General features: G+C 34.9%; 1 protein-coding gene across 2 annotated transcripts in view; it reads left to right on the top strand.

Annotated features, from left to right (window-relative positions):
- Positions 1-3,823: 3,823 nt before the first annotated feature.
- The window catches only part of Nmdar2 (glutamate ionotropic receptor NMDA type subunit 2), a 545,795-nt gene continuing 528,092 nt past the window's right edge, over positions 3,824-21,526 (top strand). The window contains exon 1 of one of the 2 annotated variants that reach the window (XM_073976408.1): positions 3,824-4,073. The gene's annotated coding sequence lies outside the window, so the exon portion shown is untranslated. Of the gene's footprint in view, positions 4,309-21,526 lie in introns of both variants that reach the window. The other variant, XM_073976409.1, reaches the window with a different exon arrangement.

Raw genomic sequence — 21,526 nt, 5'->3', positions numbered from 1 at the left:
AAACTGAAGGATCCCTGCATATATTAGGTCGTTAGCCGATAGCTTTTATTGCTAGTGCTTTTTGTAATTTTTCTTTATTATAATTTATAATTATAATAAATATATTCAAATAAAATAAAAATAAATTAGGTCGTAACTCTGTTAGCTGACAACATGTATCACTATAATTTGCATCAATGGAAAGGTCAAGCGTTCCTCTTCTAAATATAATTTACAATGGTTACCCAGCAAAATAAATTGGAAGTAGTGCAATGTGGACTAGTTCTGTCACGGCATGCTTTGATGCAGTTCAAACGGAGTCGTGAGAAAGGCACTCCAGTCCTCACATTTTAACCGCATTTGCATGCAATCCAAATAATCACATCCACTTGTCACATTTTAACAACATCCGGATGCAGTTCAGCGGAGTCGTGAAAAAGGCACTCCAATTCCCCACAATTTAACAGCATCCGGATGCAGTCCAAACGGAGTCGTGAAAAAGGCACTCCGTTCGCTACATTTTACTAGCAGTTGTTAGAGATCCCTACATGTACATAAATCAGTTTGTACATCTCTACAGGCAGCGAAATACATTTTTCAAAAAGAGATAAGCGTGTTAACATTTCCAAAAAATTGTTAATACAAACTAAATAATATTTAATTTGTGAACATTTTTTCGGTAACTCACGAGAAGAAAATTTCCGAATGGAGTGCTGTTGGAGTACATGTCGAAATCTTAACTGGTGATGGGAAGACAACCCATTTAGCAGATGAAGCAAAAACAGTTCAGCTTGGATTAAATGGAGACCGGAGGAAACACGCATGTTTGCGATTGAATTTCATAATTTGTGTTAATGTAATAAAGTTCTTAATATTTTTGTTTTACACAAATAATAAATGCATTTTATTTGTTCTGGGATATTTTGTAATGGCTTGCACAATTTCCCCAGAATGCCTGTATCAAAACACGTGCTTTGGACTGCCTCCTATTCTACCCCAAAGGGTTAGTTAAAATGCAATGCCAAAGGGTCAGTTAAAATGCAGTGTCAGAGGGTCAGTTAAAATGCAGTGCCAAAGGGTCAGTTAAAATTCAGTGCAATGGAGTGCCTCTTTCAGTAGTCACGCTCTTGTAAAAATCATGAGTGAAAATGCATAATTTGATGCACTTCCAGATCACTTGTACATATCATTTAACTGCCTCTTTGGAGGCACACTTTTTGCTGGTTTAAACATGGTATCCAGGAATAAAGACAGTCATTTCACTAACAACTTAAAAATTTTTCACAAAAAAGTTCTGGTCAATTTAACCCGCTAAAAATTATCTGATCATCACGTTAAATTGGAAGCTACTTCTCTGTCGTCAATCCATCAGACTACCATTTTGAGCCGTTGCAAAATTGGATAAATATTTTGTTTTTGGTCCATTTCAGCCCCTACATATTTCACGATCATCGCCAAAAACTATAGGGGTATATTCTGGATTAAACCCGACCTCCATACAATTTCGTTGTCCATAATTGCGGTCTGTAGCGTGCGAACCATTTTTAATGGACGGACACACATTTCAAAATCGATTTATCTCGTCCAGATATGAATTTTGGTATACCACATGGTACGACGAATATTTCGCGGTGTTTTCATGTCATTCCACATTGTGGTCTAGGGTATAATAAGGATTTAGAAAATAACCCAAAAATTTAGGAGTCAAAGGATTTTTTTATTTCTTTAACATGGTAAGCCTTTCATTTGACATTTGAACTTATTTTCATCACTTTCGAATGTCCAAACAATAAATCCAAAAGTGCTTTGTTCAACTCAGGTTGGCGAACACTTCAGATTCCTGTCTATATGATACATCTACCTTAGGTATTTGTCACATTCATCTACATTAGGGTCTTTAGTATTGTGTAAATATGAGTATAAGATATTGTTCTTATATGCCTGAACCCATAAATGCCATTTATCCAAACCCCGCTACTGCCATGCACCCCCTGAACATATATAGGGAACTTCATAGGCTAGAAAGGCTACGACCAAAAATGTTCCTCATCGAAATAACAGTTTTAGACCCCAAGTACGTTTGGACGAAATTCGTTTCAGACAATTTGGAGTCAATTTAGCCATGTCCGTCCGTCTGTCTGGCTGGTGCGCACGATAACTCTCGATTAGATGAGCCGATGGAATATTGTGGGTATCGTAATATTTTGTGCAAACTTAGTTTAAGTTCGAAGATGGGTCATATCGGTCCACTTCTTCCGGTACCTTCCCCACAAAACTTCAATTTTTTCGATAACTCTCGAAGGGAGCTTTCGAGTTGGTCCATCCTTTGCACATGGTATTATTCCCTCCAGATATAAATCGGGTTCGAATATGGACTACTTTGGTCCACTCATTCGGGTACCTCCCTCACAAAATTCGGTGAAGTTTAAGAGCTCCACTCGGATCGGTTTGAAATTTGCTTCCTTAGATATTGGTTTTAAAGCTCCAAGAAACCCTGACGGAACCAAACCAAAGTGGCAAATCCTGATTGGTGCAGACTTGGGCATAGTATTATTTCATCCAGTCATGTATAAGGTTGGAATATGGACTATATCGATCCACTCTTTCGGGTACCTTTCACACAAAATTCGGATAAAGGGAAGTTGAAAAAAAATGGAATTTACTTGTGAACATTTTCGTCCGATCATTTTTCACAAATTTCGACGTAGATAATCACGACAAGAGTGCATTGATCAAATTAAATCTTTGTATGTCGACAAAGGGCAATCCTATAGCACTATGAAAAACTGGTTTAATGAATTTAATCGTGGCCGACACTTGCATAAAAAAACGAAGGTCGTGAGGGTCGCCCAAAAACGGCCGTTGTGGTAGAAAAACAAATAAACCGTGCCTGAACGGATAATGGAAGATAACCATGTTATATACCGTGAGATAGAGGCATCCTTGGGCATTTCTTCCACCTATTAACATTTGATATTACATGAACACATGGCCGTAAAAATGGATTTTTCTCGTAAGATTCCAGCAAATTGTCGCTCAAAAAGTGGCTCTTGTGGATTGGTGCAAAGAAATTGTGAATAAAAACGATCGCGGTACTTCAAACGACGTTTATAAAATCGTCATAGACGAATCTTGGATATATGCTCAGGAGCTGGAAACAAAACAGGAACGGACCGTTTAGGTCTTCGAAAGCGAGCCAAATCCAATTAAAGTTGTTCATGTAAGAAACACTTCCAAGGAAACGGTCTTCCTTACTTCAGCAGAACTGACCAAGTGGTGACTATACGGCTTCAGAAAAAATGAACTGTTAAAATGTTATCATCGATTGGACTATAATTGTGGCCTATAGAGCGATTTTCTGAAAATTCGTACTATGGAAATAAAAATCAGTTAAGAAGCACGGGTTATCGTTAACCGATCGTCATAATTTTTGTAGAAATCATTTTTTAGCCACAGTAATAACATTTGTTCATCGATTGGACTATAAATGCTGATTTTAGAGAAATTTTAGAGAAAAAGGGTATAACAGAGAATAACAAATTTCATCAAATATTCTTAATGAGCTTAGTTTTGTTGAAAAAATGTTCAGTGCCAACTTAAAGGCCCTTTAACCTGGCAACTTAAATCAGACACTTAATTTCTCTTTTACAAATCCTCGCACAAAATATAAATTTGTCGTATGACGCAAATATCTTTGCTCTTTTTTACGATTTGCTCTTAATTTTATACCAAATGTTCTTTTTCTCTTTTCTTTCAGCTCGCAGCATCAAACGTCAGGATGCTGCATTAAAATTCTACGTAACACAAAAGCCGAACCCAATTTCAAATGAAAATATTGCCTTTTAGTGTGTGATAGATATTCGTAGCGGACGGTCTTATAAACGGCGAATACGAAAATACGATTCAAACGGAATAAATCTAACAACTATTAAACAAAAAAAAGTTACAGAATAGAAAAACAGCGCACAATAATAAATTTCAAAGTGAAATAAAGGAAATAATAAAAAATAAATTTAAAAATTTTAAATATTAAATAAATTTAAAATAAATGTATGTGTGTGTTTTTGTTATTAAGTGGAAAAATGTAATTTTGGGTAGAAAAATCTCTTTACAAAATATAAAAATTACAACAGCAACCAAAACAACAACAATAACAACGAGATTTGTTCAAATGAAAACGACAGGATACACGAGTGAAAGCTAAAAATAAAGTCAAACAATAAAACGGGATACGTATTCGTATAAATGTGTATACATTTGCTTGAGTGAGAGTGAGTGTGTGTGTGTGTGTGTGTGTGTGTGTGTGTGCGAGTCTGTGTCTCTATTAGTGTAAGTGTGTGCGCGTATAGATTCCGTGTGTATTTGTGTTAGCTATGATGTAGTAGATTTCTGTTTTCGCTTTCGGTGTTGTTGTTGCTGTTATTGTTATTTTATCTTGTATTTGCTAAGAGACGCGCCTAGCCTTCTGGCTGCTGCAAAAAAAGGAAGAAATAAATGCTGTGAAGATTTTCATAATGAAGATGATGGAACTTCATTATTACATGGAATTCGGTAATAATGATGTTCAAGCAGATGGCGCTGGCGATGATGATGATGATGGCACTGTAGACAGTGTGTTAGTGGCCCACTGGCGAAAGTATGACAATGTCTTTAGTCTATTCTTTACATTTAGAGCGTTAACACATACAATTCATTGCTCAAACCGCCAGTCAGTCGGTCGGCTGTCTCAAGCAGCCTCCAATACAGATGTCATAAAAACGTAATATGTAATAAAAATAACGGAGAAAAAAAATCGTAATGTAGAAATAAAAAACAAAGCGTGAAATGAAATAATCAAATGAATAAGTGACCCCGCTCTCTAATTCCCCAACGTTTTGGTTGCCTAGTTATGTTACCAAGGATATAATGGGACAGACTGATGGAGTATTACTAGCAACTCTGGAATCATGATATTTGGGGAATGAGAGTAAATCTTCTGCTGCTGCTTCTTCTTCATCTTACAGCCATGACCATGTAAGAGCTTATATGTGAGCTAGTGTATGTATCTGTGTGTGTGTGTTCTGCAGGAAGAATAAAAATTCGTGGTGATGTGCAAAACGACAACACAACGAGCAAAAAAAATAAGAAAACCCCAACAACAAAAATCATAGAAGAAAATTTTATGCTTTACATTTTTTGGGTGTGGACTCTTCAATACGCGTAATAGGGCATACATAAACCCGAATGGAGCATAATGGAATACGGCGGCGAATGACAATAGACAAATGTTGTTTTGCTACTTAACAAGTTCATGTCTTCTGTGGATTTTTCCTTTTGAAACGAAACATTTTTTTTCTTTTTTTGTATGTTCAAAGAATCAGCACATACCAAAAGTATGCCATGGAAAAAAGTGTTTTGTAATAGCCTAAATGCAGTGTCTGTGTTTTGCAAACAAAAATATTGTTCCATGTAAAAGAAGTGAAAATGCAAGAGCGGCATGGATATAAAGCCACCATTGCAAGAGGCCTCGGTTGTTACTGTGCCTTTGTTGTGGATGCTTTGTTTGTATTTAGTGCAATGTTAAAGTCCTTGAAATAATTTTGTATGTGTGTCTCTTCTGGCTTACGACAAAGTTGCAGAAGGAAAAAAAAAAAAAAACAAAACAAACAACAAAATATTGCATCAACAAATAGCTCTGCAAACGAAGCAAAAACCTAAAAAAAATAAAAATATTCATGAGGTGAAAAACCCAAAATCAAAAGTGAAAAATTAGAGCAATAACAATCAAGGAAATGGGCTTGTAAAAAATGTTTTGGTGTCTGACATCTCCTTAAATTGTGTACGTGAGTGTTTATGAGAAAAAAAAAAACATTACAAAAAAGTGTGAAATATAAACATCAGCCTTTCAAGAAAATAATTTGAAATGTGTTACACGATAACAACAACAAAATGCTTTACACACAACTTTACAAACTGCTTGCCAAACAAACAGTGTCAATATGTGATTTTTCTTTGAAAAAATTTTTCATAAATTTCTTATCAAACTACAACAGCAACAACATCATCATCAAGGATAACAACAAATTCATTGCCCATAACATAAACAACAAATAATGGAACTTTTGTTCGAAAAAAAGGTATTTTGAACATGGCTACAAGGATGCTGAGTATGAAGAATAATTTTTTTCCCTTTAGGCTTTTTTGTTATTGGAATTTCCTTAACTGACACTTGTCAGTTTGAAAATTAATATACGATTTTTTGCTATGGGGTTATTGTCCTTCATTCTGTAGCAATAACTGCCAGCCGACTCACTCCACTAAACAAACATCCTAAAATGTTTTTTTCTTAATATCCTGCCAAACTACAAACATTTCGTTTGTTTTTTTTTTTTTGCACAACAAATTTACCATGCTCTTCATTGTCCAAACCTACACATTCCGTTTTGACAGTGATACTGAAATGCACAGTGTTTTTAAAAGTTATACCAGAGAAAAATTAACTGTTGTGTACTTTGAAATGTTGTGTGGGTGAGTACACCTACATATATAGTCCATATTGGAACCTGCAAGAAATATTACAATGTGCAAAGTGTGGACCAAATCGGTTACTGCCTTCGAGAGCTATCGTGCCCACTATTATAAAAATTGGTTTACAAAAAACCCACATGTAACATAGGATATAGGAACTACTGCTTATCTCCGAGTCCGAGCCGGGCGCCGAGTCGTTTCTTAATTCACTACTTTGTAGAGAAGTTTTGAATGGCTGAAACACTCAGGAAGCAAAATTACACCGAGCGGTATCAGTGTAATGCCACCGATGAAAATGTGATGTTGCCTGGTCTATTAATCAATCCCGGGTATTCAGCGTGCAAGGCACTATTACACTGTGCAAATTCATTTTTTTTTTAAATGATGGGAAAACCCGAGTAAATTATGAAAGTAGAGCTAAAAATATGACACACGTGTATCGACGTTTTTAAAGTTTACTTTGGAAAGTAACCAAAGTATGCGGGGCAACTTCCGCCCATATCTAGTTTTTTCGAAATATTCGAGTCTGTCTGTCTGGCTGGTGCGCACGATAACTCTCAAACGGGTCAATCGATTCGGTTCAAATTTTGGGTATCGAAATATTTTGTCCAGATTTGATTGAAGTTCGAAGATGGGCCATATAGGTCCACTCCTTCAGGTACCTCCCCCACAAATGTTCAAAAATTATCGCAAAACTTGTGCGCACGATAACTCTCGAAGGGAGTAACCGAATTGAACCAAACTTTGCATATGGTAATACTACCTCTAGGCCTACATCAGGTTCAAATATGGATTATATCAGTCCACTCCTTCAGGTACCTCCCACACAAAATTTGAAATAAGTGCAGTTTAGTGACACCTCACGAATCGTTATGAAATTTTTTGTAACAGGATGTTCGTGCGGCCCCCGTTACGTCATTGTAATAGGGCAAGTGCATAGTTCCCGAGATAATGGCGCATAACCTCAAAAAACGCTGAACTATGTCGCGAGTTCAAATAAACGATGGCCAAATATAAAAGGAGTTGGCGTTGGCAGATGAATTTTGGTATAAATACTTATAGTTTACTGACAATGCACATAGGTTTCAATCAGGAAATTTTTGGCCAAAACCCTATTTTTGAAGTTTCGAAATTTTAACTTTTTTTTTGCTCAGAATAATAAAAAACACATCAAGTCATCTGAAAATAGTTCGTTTTTTAAATAACGTTAGTATTCGTTGATTGGCGCAGTACCAAAGTTGACACTTTTTTATGTAAAAATTAAACAGACTTTGTGCTGTAAAATATAACATTTTTGTTGTATTGCTTCGGTGCATAAATATACAGAAGTGAGACCAAAGTTATTATGAATCGGGAAGCTGTTAATGAGTACTTTCATAATATTTACAAAAAGAACGATGAAATTTGTAAAATTAGCGTAATAGAATCAATGTTTTTATATATATTAAAAATTATTTTTTACAAATATTTTTTAAATATACTTAAACTTTTAAAAAAATGTCCAAATATGTCCACCTCCAAATCGAATTTGAAAGATAGCAGGGGGTCTGTACTAATAAATTCAGAAGTAAAATCGTGATCAAATTTGCTACAGTTAAAATAAAGTGGATTTTTCTATTTTAAGATGGGATAATTTTTTGTAAATACCTGTTGTGACTGTACGTAGTATCCAATTGAAATAGAACGGTAATACCTACATTTATCAACCGATTTTCTTTAAAATTTATATTTAAGGGTTTCAGAGTGTAGAAAACAAGTATGTATAATTTTTTTGAAAATAGGTAAATTTTTTTCATGGCCCCCACATAAAAGTACCGTCCGATTTTATATATTTTGTGGATTTTAGCGACACTTTATGACCGATTCGGCTGAAATTTGGTATTTTGACCTCTTGGAAGATATGAATCCTTCGTACACAACGGGACCACCCTGTTCAACAAATTTTCGCAGTTTTTTTGTCATTTTGGTCGATAAAACGTAAGAATTGCTGTTTTTACACATTTATTATAAATAATAAATAATTTCAATACAAAATGGACTTTGAAATAGTTTTGGCCAGAAAATTTCGATTTGGGACCATTGTGCATTGGTCCAAATAGAAAAAAATCTTTCTTTGTATTTTTTGTTGTTTTATCAGCTATCTAACGAAAAATATATACAAATTTTGCTTAGTGTTCTCGTAGTTTAATGCAAAAAAAATTCAAGAGAATTGAAGAGAACAATCATTGTTAAAAATTGATTTTAAATTTTAAATCGCGAAAATTGCATCCAAGACCACTGTGCAAAATGTATTTCTATTTTTTGTTAGATAGCTGATAAAACAAGAACAAAATATGAATTATATATATGAATATTTCTTTACATATAGTTTTTACAGAATTCGACTTTTTCAAGGCCCGAAATTTCTGGAACCGTTAGTAAAAAAAAATCTGAAAATATAGTAAAATGTTTTGCCGATAAGCAGCATCACTACAGCAAAAAATAAAGGAAATCAAACATCTCATCTTGAAAAAGTGTCCGATTTCACTCAGAAATGGGAGAGAGCGATAAAAATATTTCTAATCAAGATATCGATCTGACAATTTTTCCGTAAACTCGTAGTAACTAGAAAATAATTTTCCCAAAAATTGTCAGGATTGGTCCACTTTAAGGACCGGACCCTTATAACGGTACTTCCAAATTTTTATTAATTTCAAGATTTTGTCTATATTTTTAAAGTGAATTCGGTGTAGTTTACATTTTGTCTTCTTTGCTGGTATTAAACATCTTGCGTAGGTCCATGGTCGATAGAGGCCATGTTTTTGTATATCTCCCATATAGAAGTACCTCCCGTTTTTTATAATTTCACGATTTTGGTCATATTTTCCAAATGAATGTGCTGCAATTTGACATTTCGAGTTTATAAATTTTCTAAAAAAACGTTTTTAACAAGTAAAAACGTATCAGTCGGCCTTGCCGACAGAAATATACCCTCAGCCTGTGTGGATTGAAATACTTTTTCCCAAAAAAAAACGTATGTATTTTTTCAAAATTTTGGGCGTATGAACCGACAAAAGTGTGGGTAGGATTAAAGCTCAAAAATTTGCGGGGATATCGATAGATAAAGATTTTTTATCACACTAGCCTTCGAAACACATAATATCGCTGTAAACAGGGCCACTAGAAAAACCTTCGGTAAAAATGTCCAAAGGATCCTAGAACAGACCCTTAACCACACAAAAATGTTGAACATTTGTTTGGTGGTACCACAAGGATTGAACAGATAGGTCCCAAATTTGAACATAAATTATTTTTCTACAATAAATAGATATCCAAAGTTTGGACCAAATCGGTTGCTACGTCTATGAGAAATCGCGCGTACCATTTTAGCGAAAAATTTCGAACTTTTGTGGGGGAGGTACCGGAAGGAGTGCACCTATAAGCACCACCTTCGAATTTCATCTAATATTCGAAGAAATATTACAATATTCAAAGTGTGGACAAAGGCAGTATTCTGTTCGAGCTCTCCGGTCACTACATATGGTGCCATAGGAGTTTTTTACAACGTTCGAGCCGTTTCTCAAGAAGTATGGACTTGCCCCTGAAAAAACTTTTACTGTCGTAATTGAATCAGCGAATGCAAGTTGCTTCAATAAAAATCAAAGTGATTAGAGAGCAGGTCTTAAAGTGAATTTATCCAAAATTTTGTATGGGAGGTACCCGAAGGAGTGGACAAATATGGTCCATACTCGAACCTGATCTATATCTGGTAGATATATTAGGATGTGTAAAGTATGGACCAAATCGGTAACTCCCTTCAAGAGTTATCGTACGCACAATTTTTCGAACATTTTTGAACTTTTGGGGGGTGGAGGTACCTGAAGAAGTGGACCAATATGTCCAAATTTCACTGTGCAACATTTTAAAGGTGATCTTGTGCAAACAATTCGAACTGAGGATTTTTTGAAAGTACAGACCCAAACGACAAGAAACCCTAGTTGGGTTTTTGTGTCAGATCCAGCTCGGATTTTATGGGCACATCTAAACATGGTAAAATATTGAGTTTTTAAAGAAATTCGGGGCTATATCTCTAAAATCAGTGCGAATCTTCTTCTGACCTCTGAAGAAAATTTGTAGATAAGGACAAAAATAAAATATTTGGAGAAATAATGAACTCGAAAAACTACGTTTATTGCCTCAAATTTCAAAATATATGCAAAAATTCCAAAATTTTTATACATTTCGCACCGTATCTCCACGACCGTTAATTTTTTCTGACTATATATATATATATATATATATATAAGAAATTCCCAAAAATTATACATTAGGTGATAGAAAACAAGCTAGACAAGTGGAAATTTCGTTGGTTGTACCGTTATATTTGAAGTATCGCACAGAGGGGAAATTTGTGTTAAAAGTTGATCAAAAGCCCTAGAAAGTTAATTTTTAGTCGGATTGATATAAAATTTTGCACAAATCATATATTCTGTACAAGGATTAATCCTATAGAAAATAATGAAAATCGGTTCCAGCTTCCATATATATTCGCATCTGATTTGAGATAAAAATGCACCAAATCACTGAAATTTGACACATGCAACCTGAACTAGCCTAAACAAAAATTCAGCCAATTTTCAAACAAATCGGTACAGATGTATAAATAGTCCCATATACATATATTTCATTCCAAATTTTATTTTTTGAAACTTACTTAAATTAAATTTTTCTCAATTCACATGAGAAAAGCAGTGATTGTTTCTGAATAATGCAAACATATTTAATAGGTGTTGGTTTAGTCTGATAAATAAGAGTCCCGGTTATAAGGCGGAACAAAATTATGTGTGAGTAAACCTTGCAATTCCATATAAAAATATTTCATATTTTAGTTGAGAAAAATTAGATTTTTCGGAATTGCGAAAATCTGATATTTGAGACTCAAGCGCATAAAACATTAGAAGAAACTATTGTCGGGAAACGACGGGGGGATAGACTTTTTCACTATTGACATTGTAGTAATCTTATAAATTATCATAAACAATTTTCATAAAGAGGATATGTAGCACCATTATTAAAGAGCAAAGATGTAAAATGAATCTGAAAATTTTAAATGCTAATCTTGTTCGGAGACTGTACAAAAACAATAAATCTTGAAAAATATAAATTTTCGCGAAAATAATGTAATTTTAATGTTCACCTAATTTCTTAGTTTTCGAAAATTTACTTTTTGTTTTCAGTATGGCTGAGTTCAATCGACTGCTGCATTGGATTGGTTAATCTTACAAAGTCGAGGATGGTTATAGCAAATGTAGAAAAGAGTCTGGTTGCCGTTTATAAACATTTTTTCCATAAAACGATTTTTATATTTTGAGTTTTGAGCAACTTTAGGCCGATGTTTCCCCTCTGTGTATCGGTAGAAATAACAATGTACGACAGACAATTTTTGGAAAATATCAATTGAGGGTGATAGTATTTGGTTAGGAGATAAAAACCCCAAAAGGGTTTTGGGTTCTCTGACCAGATCTTTTTAGAGCGCCACTGGTCGTTTAAACGCCACAAAAATGGTTCCAAAAAATTTACGTAAAACTCGGGTATTTTCGCATAATTTTTGTGTTATTTTTTGCATTTTGTTATAGTATTGCCTGTTATCTATCAACCCACGCTTATAAGGCTTCATTTGGTCCATGCATTTCCACGCAATTGGTCTAAAACGCAAGCAATTCTGAAAAATCGACTTTTTTGTAATTTTCGACTTTTGATGAAACATTTAAATATGCGATAAAAATTTAATCATATATGTTACATTCATATAAGACAGGGGTTTTTTAGGAATATTGTAAAAGTATTTCCTTCATCAAAACCCAGGGATTGTCATGTACTAATACACACATATTATCCTTCCAAGTTTTCGGCATTTTTAAAAGATGGCCCGATTACAGGAAAACTGTATTATAATTTTTTAAAAAATGCTTAAAAAACCTTACAAATTTCATTTTCATATAAAATTTTAAGTTTTCACACAAAAAAAAAAAAAATCTCGCGCTAAGTGGGTTAACCAAAGACAGTGGATTCCCAATATTTAGCGCTATACTTCGCAGGATTGAAAATTGTCTGTGAAACAGTGCTCTTCACCTTGGGAAATGAAAATGCCAAGTTAGAGCCTAGCCAATTTAAAAATTTGGTCAATATCCTCGAAATATCCAAATCTATATATGAAGGCTATATAAACGTGGAACTATATTGATAATATTTGCCTAAAGGTGCTCAACTCAAAATACAAACATTTGACGAAATTAGTTTTCCTCGGAATTTATTTTTATGATTCTGACTCGTTATGTTATTCATATAATTAATTGATATTTTTCCATCATTTATTATACCGTCAGCATTAATGATATGGTAATGGTTTTAGACCCCAAGTATGTTTGGACGATATCCGTTTTAGACAATTTGGAGTCGATTTAGCAAAGTCAATTCGTTTGTCTGTCTGACTGGCTGTCTGGAGCGCACGATAACTCTCGAAAGGACAAACCAATTAGGTCCAAAATTCGGCCTAAGTAATATTATGTCCAAACTTAGTTTAAGTTCGAAAATTAGCATAATCGGTCCACTGTTTCTGGTACGTCCCCACAAATGTTCGAAAATGTTCGGAAAATTTGTGCGCACGATAACTCTTGATCCAAACGTTTGACACAAAAGTTCCGAAAATTTGTGCGCACGATAACTCTCGAAGGCAGTAACCGACATGGTCAATATTTGTCATATCGTAGTATCTTTATGGGACATAGATCAGGTTTGAATATGGACTATATGGGTCCACTCCTTCGAGTACCTTCAACACAAAATTTGGTAAAAGTGCTGTTTAATCGTTTTGCTTCTTTTTGTAACGACTTGTGTTCTCTTCTCCAGTACTTTTTTTCTGGAACAAGTCCATACTTCCTGAGAAAATCCCTATGGCACCATGTGCAGTGGCTGAAGCGTACGATAACACTCGAACGGATCAGTCGTTTCCCTCTTCTAAATATAACTTACGTGGTGTAACATTAGGGTTATGACTTTTTTACAACCTTGAATGCCTGTATGATATTTTGATGAGTTTTTACTTAAGAGTGCATAAAATCTTAATTATAGAGTGATTCGGTAAAAAAGCTTCCGCACAAATAGCTTTTAAAATTGTTATTTTTCAGAACTTTTGAATATTTTTTGAAGTCGCTATAAGCAGATATTTCACTGAAAACAAGGCATGGGGGCACAGGACATAACCAACATTGCATAACCGTTTGTTTCTCACTAATTTTTTCATCGTATTATAACATATATATCATTTAATATTATATATAACTTTATTTCATATACAATAAAAACTAAAAGTGGTTTGTGCTGGACCTTTTTAAAATTTAAATGGAATAAAAGTTATTTTAGTCATTAATATGTAAAAGGTCAATCATTCGTGCAACAGGAAATAATTTTTTCTTTTTTCATAGATTTTTTTTAAAAAAATATATTTTTCAAAGTGATTTATGCGGAACCTCTTTTTATAATAAAATGGAATGAATGTTATTTTAGACATTAATAGGACAAAGTTCATACATTCCCACTACAGGAAATAATTTTTGAGAAAAGATGTCAAAAGCATAACCCCATATCTTCCAGAAGTAGGGATTATACTTACAATTTTGCCAATTTTCACTCAAAAATTTTGGTCCATTTATTTTAATATTTTCTGATCATCGTGTTAAAAAGCAAACGGTTTCATTGTCATAAGCCCAAACCTTACTTAAAATGTTGAGTCGATCAGACAATTGCTGCGACCTACATAGCCGCTATAAAATCGGATAAAAAATTTTGTTTTTGCTCCATTTCATACCCTAAACATTTCGCGATCACCACCAAAAACTAATCGTTTCTATACTGGTGACAACCCGACCTCCATGCAAAAAATAAGGCATGGGGGGTCTACCATGAATATTTCGCGGTTTTACATGAATTTTCGTAAAAACAAAATACCCATTCCACATTGTGGTGTAGGGTATAATGAGAATAAGATAATAACAAATCACTTAGACAGAGTTTCGAACGACCGAACTATCACATCAGCCGGCCATAAGCACGGTTTAAACATTTCCTAATACCAGCTTGCGGAAACTCCAAGTTTAAACGATATCCTTTTCATATCGTTAATATTAGCATTCTTTTTAACAAGCATATAACATTCCCAGTCATGATTGGATACTCCAGCATGCTTGACCACATAGTCAACAATTTGTTCTGTTGTTACACTCGGTTATAATGAGGATATGTGTACCCATTTTTTGTCGCAGTCACTTCTAAGTCCGTATTTGAATTTTAATCAAACTCGACATTCTTTCTACTTTTTCTCGGTTTTACATTAACCCAAGATAAACCATAAGAGATTAGCAAGGTATGCAATATGAAGATCCTATGACTTCTCCTGATGACGTAATTACTGCTTAGAGTACTCGAAATACGCAAGGTCCCTTGAATGTATTTTACATTTATTGATATATACGAGCGCTGAACGATAACTTTCTGACCTACCATTTATAGTCTGGCGCTAGATGGCAGCTGATTTTAATACTGAATAATCTTAAACCCATGGCCTACTTTGGAAAATTATTCCCGAGGTGGGCACTGGTGGACATCATGACTAAAATCTTAGGTCAAATTAAGTATATGATCGAATTGGCATTAAGAAAATATGCAGCTAACTACAATTCCACAGCACGCTGAAACACTATTTTTTAATGAAAATTAAATCCACTATAATATTTTGCTATACGCATTAGTTTCGCTATATTTTGAATATATTCACTTGCACTTAAAATATAGGTTGTATTCACAACAAAAAATATTAGTCAAATGTTCCGATTTTAAAGCTATTCTTAAGAAGATCGAGTTCGAATGAAACAAAAACTAATATATTTTTTAAAAGGTCCATAGCTGTCAGTGTTGCCAGATGTTGTACCAAAATTTTGACATTCTTTTTTTATTTTTGGCCAATGGGTGAATCCACTGTGCGCTGGTTTGAATCGATGTGTGAGAGCTCGCATTGTCATGATACAGAACGATTCATCTTCTCTTGTTCGTTTTTCCAATTTCTCAGGAGACTTCTGGCAAACAAATTGTAGTGTACCACTCAGAATTAACCGTCCTACATTTCTGAAGCCGTATAGTCACCACTTGGTCAGTTTTGCCGAAGAAACAGGCGACCATTTGCCTGGAAGTGTTTCTTACATGAACAACTTTTGTTGGATTTCGCTCGCTTTCGAAGATCTAAACGGTCGATTCCTGCTTTGTTTCGGGCTCCTAAGTATAGATCCTAGACTCGTCGTCTGTGACGATCTTATAAACGTCGTTTGAAGCACCGTGATCGATTTTATGCACAATTTCTTTGAACCAATTTAGAGGAGCCTTTTTTTGGGCGATTATCCAATTTTGCTGGATCTAACGAGAAAAATCCATTTTTCCGGCCAGGTGTTTACGCAATATCAAACATTAGTTGTTGGAAGAAATGCCCAAAGATGCCTCTCTCTCACGGTATATAACTTGACGATATCTCATTATCCGTTCATGCACGGCACATTTCTTTTCTGGCACAACAGTAGATTTTGGGCGACCCTGACGACATTCGTTTTTGGCGAGGGCCTGCCACGATTGAATTCATTAAACCAGTGTCCTATAAGATGGTCCTTTATCGACATACAAAGATTTATTTTGATCGATGCATTCTTGTCGTGATTATCCACGTCGAAAATTGTGAAAAATTCTTGGACGAAAATATTTACGCGTAAATTCCATTTTTTTTGCAAAGTGATTTTTTCAAGTCACTGTAAACAACACACCGCATGGTCGTACGACACACTGTGCTGAGTACGTCTAGGCTAAAAACTGTAAAACTTTCCAAAGAAATTTTCAAATGGCGCCTGGCAAGACGCGGAGTTGCCTAGGCCAGATAGTTTTCGTGCAGCCCTCGGATTCATTATAATTATTGTAAAAACTGTTTGTGTCGAGCATACAAGCTGAAGCACATTTATACACATGAAACATATGCAGAGTTCTTCTAGGAGTTTCCTGAAAGACTAAAAGTTTCCCATAAAAATATCAATTAGGTTTATTGAACAACTTACTTCACTTTATTTTATTGGCAAAAGCTCTTGTAGCAATACAAAATTATATAAACTAAGGGGTTGCTCTGTCGATGGTTCAATTTCTATTCTAAAGTAGATACGTACATATGTATATTCCTTAGTAATTTGCTATCCACTGTGCTTCTTAACTTTATTCTTGATGCATCTCCTTTGATATCCTTCGTTTGACACAATAAGTCCTTAAAAGGTCAACTACATACTTGAAGCACTGGCAGCAGCCCCATGTCCATTGGGGTCTAGGCTAGAAAGAAAGGAAGTGAATCCTTTCTTCCTCTTATTTTTATCCCTTGACATTAATACGCTTACAGACAATGGTAAAAGCTTTTCTAAACAAGTGTGTGTGTGTCATGTGCCCACCACATTGATGGTTGTTGCTGTTGCTTGCAATCAAATTTTTAGTGTCGCGTGAATTTTTTATTAGATTTTGTCACTTTATCTTGGTTTCAAAAGAAGGAAAAAAGAAAATCGAAAAGCTAATATTGTTTCGTATACCCAAAAACATTTCCTTTTACTAGCAGCGTCAATGACATCCATCCCTCTCTAACTTTTCGCCAACTGAGGCCATTATTCTTAGCTCAAATAGATTCCCAATTTTGTCGTTTTTTACTTTTTGTTTTTTTGCTACTATGGTCTCAGTTGACTGTTTATTCGCAATGTCCTCGTTAGCTATCGACAAGCCAGCAAGGCTATTGTCGAACCTAACATAAAGTTTAGCAAGCGGACCCATCAATATATAAAAAAAATACAGAAAACGATAACAACAAAAAAGGATTTCACTCACTTTTTCCCTCCCATTGTCAGTTTTCTTGGGCGTGTTTAGCTGGGTGGTATTTCTTCTTAGATGTTTGTTTTTGACTGTTGTTGTTTTGTTGTAACAAAAGACCTTTCAAGCATAAACTTTCAATAAAATTTTGAGTTCCGATTTAATCTTTTGAGTAATGGGAGTCCAGAAATGTCAACTCAAATTACATAAAGGCGAAATTTTGTTGGTATATAAAAATAAACAAAAACCAGAAAAGAAGATGAGAATAAAATAAATTGATTGCTTTTGCTTTTTTGTTCTGTTCTCTACTAATTCGATAAGTAATTGCAGGGAATATTGAATTTCTTGCTTTTGTTCTTTGTGGAAGTGAAATAAAACTGAAAGCAAATGCTTTTGCTTAAAGAAAAATTGGAGAAGACGTTGCTGGAAGTTGTCAAGGAATAGATAACAAGCAAAGAATCCAAATTGGCTTTAACATTGCAATGTTTTGAGCATGTGGACTAGGGTTCTGCCTTTTGCCTTTCTGTTACGAAAGTACCAATGCCCAGAATTTTATGTACCAACTTTTCGCCAACTGAGGCCATTATTCTTAGCTCAAATAAGTTCCCAATTTTGTGACCACTGGGAACCCCAAATACCTACTTTAAGCTAATTCGGTTAATTAAAACCTTGAAAGTAGCTGAAATCGGGCGGTATCGATATTTTGGCCCTATACCACAATGTGGGCCTATGTCCAAAATTGATGATGGGAAAGTTTTAGCCTCTTGGTACCATAAATTCCAAGGGATATCTAATCTTTGTATATTTTGATTACCTTATTGACCTTAGAAATTTAGCAAATAAAACAAAGCGATTTATTGCTTTTCTTCCCAACGTTTCGTCACTTTTTTGGTGACGTCATCAGGGGAAATCGTAATATTATTTAAATCGGGTTTACATTGAATCTAATATTTAAAACATAAAAGACAATTCACACGACGAACTAATATCACAGTGGGTTACTTAATTGATTTTCCATAACTGGAGCTAATGTTGTCTGAGAACTAACAAAATCTGAAATCGGTGATACCTCGGCCCTACCAAAACATGGACCCATGTTGACAATTTTTCTTAGAGAAGTTTTGTGACTGAAGCTAGTTTGGACAAAAAAAAAAATGCAGACAATTTTTGTTGGAGAAGTTTTGTGTCAAATTACAGGTAGTTCGGTCAAAAAATTTCGTTAATATATTCAAAAAACCTAAAATTGGGAGGTACGGTTATATGGGGGCTATAGCAAAACATGGACCTATTGACAAATTTTTTTTGGGAAGATAGTTCTGACAAAAAATGCTGCTGAAATTCTCAAAATACCTAACAGCCGGAGGTAGCTTTACATGGGTGCTATACCAAAATGTGGATCTGTGTTGACAGTTTTTGGTGAAGACGGTAGTTCGATCAACAAATGTTGCTAATATCTTCAAAATACCTAAAATTAAGAGCTACGGTGATGTGGGGGCTACACCAAAATATGGACCTATCTTGACAATTTTTCTTGAAAACATTTTGGGAATTCTGGGAACCTCAAATGTCAAATTATAGGAGGTTCGGTTAACAAATATATCTAATATCTTCAAAATAACTAAAATCGTGAGGTACGGTAATATGAAGGCAATATCAAAATATGCATCCAATTATTCGTGGATAAGATTTGTGACCACTGGGAACCCACGGTGCTCTTGAAGCAACTTTAAATGGAAGGTGCTTACATCTGGGAAGTTTTTGCGGATTCTGAAACTACAATGCTAATAGATGAGAAATATCAAAAAACTACAAAAAATCGCCGAAACCCCTTTTTAAATAAATCGCGATTCAAGTCAACATTTTTAAGGGTTTTTTTAGGTTTTCACGATTTTACTTGGAAACCGCAAGTCCTATCGAAATGGGACAGAAGACAATGTTGTAGCTATGAACATTTTCTACTAACCTTCATTGTATTTTCGTAGGTTTTACCGTTTTTGAGATATAGAAGTTCAAATTGGGACAATGCCCTGACTGTCTCATTATAAAACAGTGCCACTTATATATCTGAAAAATATTACAACCCAGGAAAAATATACCAAAGTCAATCTTGTAGAAAATTTTTACAGCTACAACATTTTCTTTAGTCCTATTCCGATAGGTCTTGCGGTTTTCAAGCAAAATCCTCAAGACATGAGAAAAAAATCTAAATGATTGATCTGAATTTCTATATCTCAAAAACGCTAAAACCTACGAAAATATAATGCTGGTCAATCTTGTTCAGAATTTTCACTGCTACAACATTTTCTTTAGTCCCATTTCGATAGGACTTGCAATTTCTAAGCAAAATCGTGAAAACCTAAAAATGTGAACTTTGACCGCGATTTATTAAAAAATCCCTCCAGCGATTTTTTCTTGTTTTTGAATTTTTCTCAACTGTGAACATTGCTGTTTCAAAATCCGCAAAAACTTCCCAGATGTAAGTGGGTTTCACTTAAAGATAGTTAAGGCGCACCATGTATGACATTGTTTTATAAGGTAGCGATACAGTCGATGCATTGTCCCAATTTGAACTACTATATCTCAATAACGGTAAAACCTACGAAATTATCACTAATGTTAATCTTGTAGAGAATACAACATTTTCTTTTCTCACATTTCGATAGGACTTGCGGTTTCCAAGCAAAATCGTGAAAACACAAAAAAAAACCCCAAAAATGTCAACTTGAATCGCGATTTATTTAAAAAGCGCTCCGACGATTTTTTTTTGTTGTTTGATTTTTTTCTCCAATGAACATTGTACTTTCAGAATCCACAAAAACTTCCCAGGTGTAAGCACCTTCCATTTAAAGTTGCTTGAAGAGCACCGTGAACCTCAAATTTCGGGAAAAAATGCAGCAACAATCGTCAAAATACCTAAAATCCGGAGGTAGCGTTTTATGAGAGCCATACCAAATCATGGGCCTAACTTGACAATTTTTGTTCGAGAAGTGTTGTGACCACTGCCAAATAACACATCGTTCAGACAAAAAAAATGCTGCTTTAATACATAAAATACCGATAATCGAGAGGTACCGTTAAATGGGGTCTATACCAAAACATAAACCTATGCCGACAATTTTTGGTGGAAAAGTTTTGTGACCACTGGGACCACCTCAAATGTCAAACTACAGCTAGGTCAGAATGAAAAAAATGCAGTTTTAATCCTCAACATACCAACAATCCGGATGTACGGTAGATACCATACCAAAATTTGCACCTATTTTGACATTGGGAACTGCAAATGTCAAACTGCAGCTATACCTAAAATCCGGAGAAACCGTTATATGGGGGCTATACCACAAATTGGACCTATGTTGACAAGTTTTGGTGGAGAAGTTTTGTGCCTATTAGGAACCTAAAATGGTTTATATCTTCAAAAACCGAAAATCCGGAGGTACCCTTATATGGCGGCTATACCAAGATATGCACATATACCACTGGGAACCCCAAAATACCACCGTGAACCTCAAATGTCAAGCTAGTTCGGACAGCAAATGCAACTAAAATGCTCAAAATAACTAAAATCCAGGGTAACGTTATATAAAGGCTATGCCAAAATATGCACATCAGGACTATACAAAAAAAAAAAAAAAACAAAAAAAAACAGTAAGGAAAGTATCAACGTCGGGTGAGGCCTTTATGATACGCCACACCACTGTGAATATGTAAAATATATATGGGAGCTATATCTAAATCTGAACCGATTTCGATATAATATTGCGCACTTATTTCTAGACCAAATTCCGTCACACATTACAAATTTCATCAAAATTGGACAGATATAGGGTGTCGGTGAATATCGACGTCATATGAAGAACAAGCTGTCCCGACATAGTTAAACATATCGAGTTAAAGCGATGGCCACGTCAGGGAAATGAGCAGTGAATAGACCACCAGAAAGAAGTATTAATACGGCTACATAACTGTGACACAAAGCATGAGTTTGGTTGCGGACTTGTTGTTGGTCGGAGATTAAAACATCTGGTCTCCAGCTTCACCCAAGTGAAGGAAAGACTCGCTGCAATTCGATTAAAACAAAATTCTTCAACATCAGCTTTATTTGCGCTCATGCTCCCACTGAAGACAAGGA

Source organism: Musca autumnalis, unplaced genomic scaffold (genome assembly GCF_047663935.1).
Source record: "Musca autumnalis isolate F117 unplaced genomic scaffold, ASM4766393v1 scaffold_3, whole genome shotgun sequence".
Lineage (NCBI taxonomy): Eukaryota > Metazoa > Arthropoda > Insecta > Diptera > Muscidae > Musca > Musca autumnalis.
Note: the sequence above shows the minus strand (reverse complement) of the source record. Positions and strands in the feature narration are given on the sequence as shown.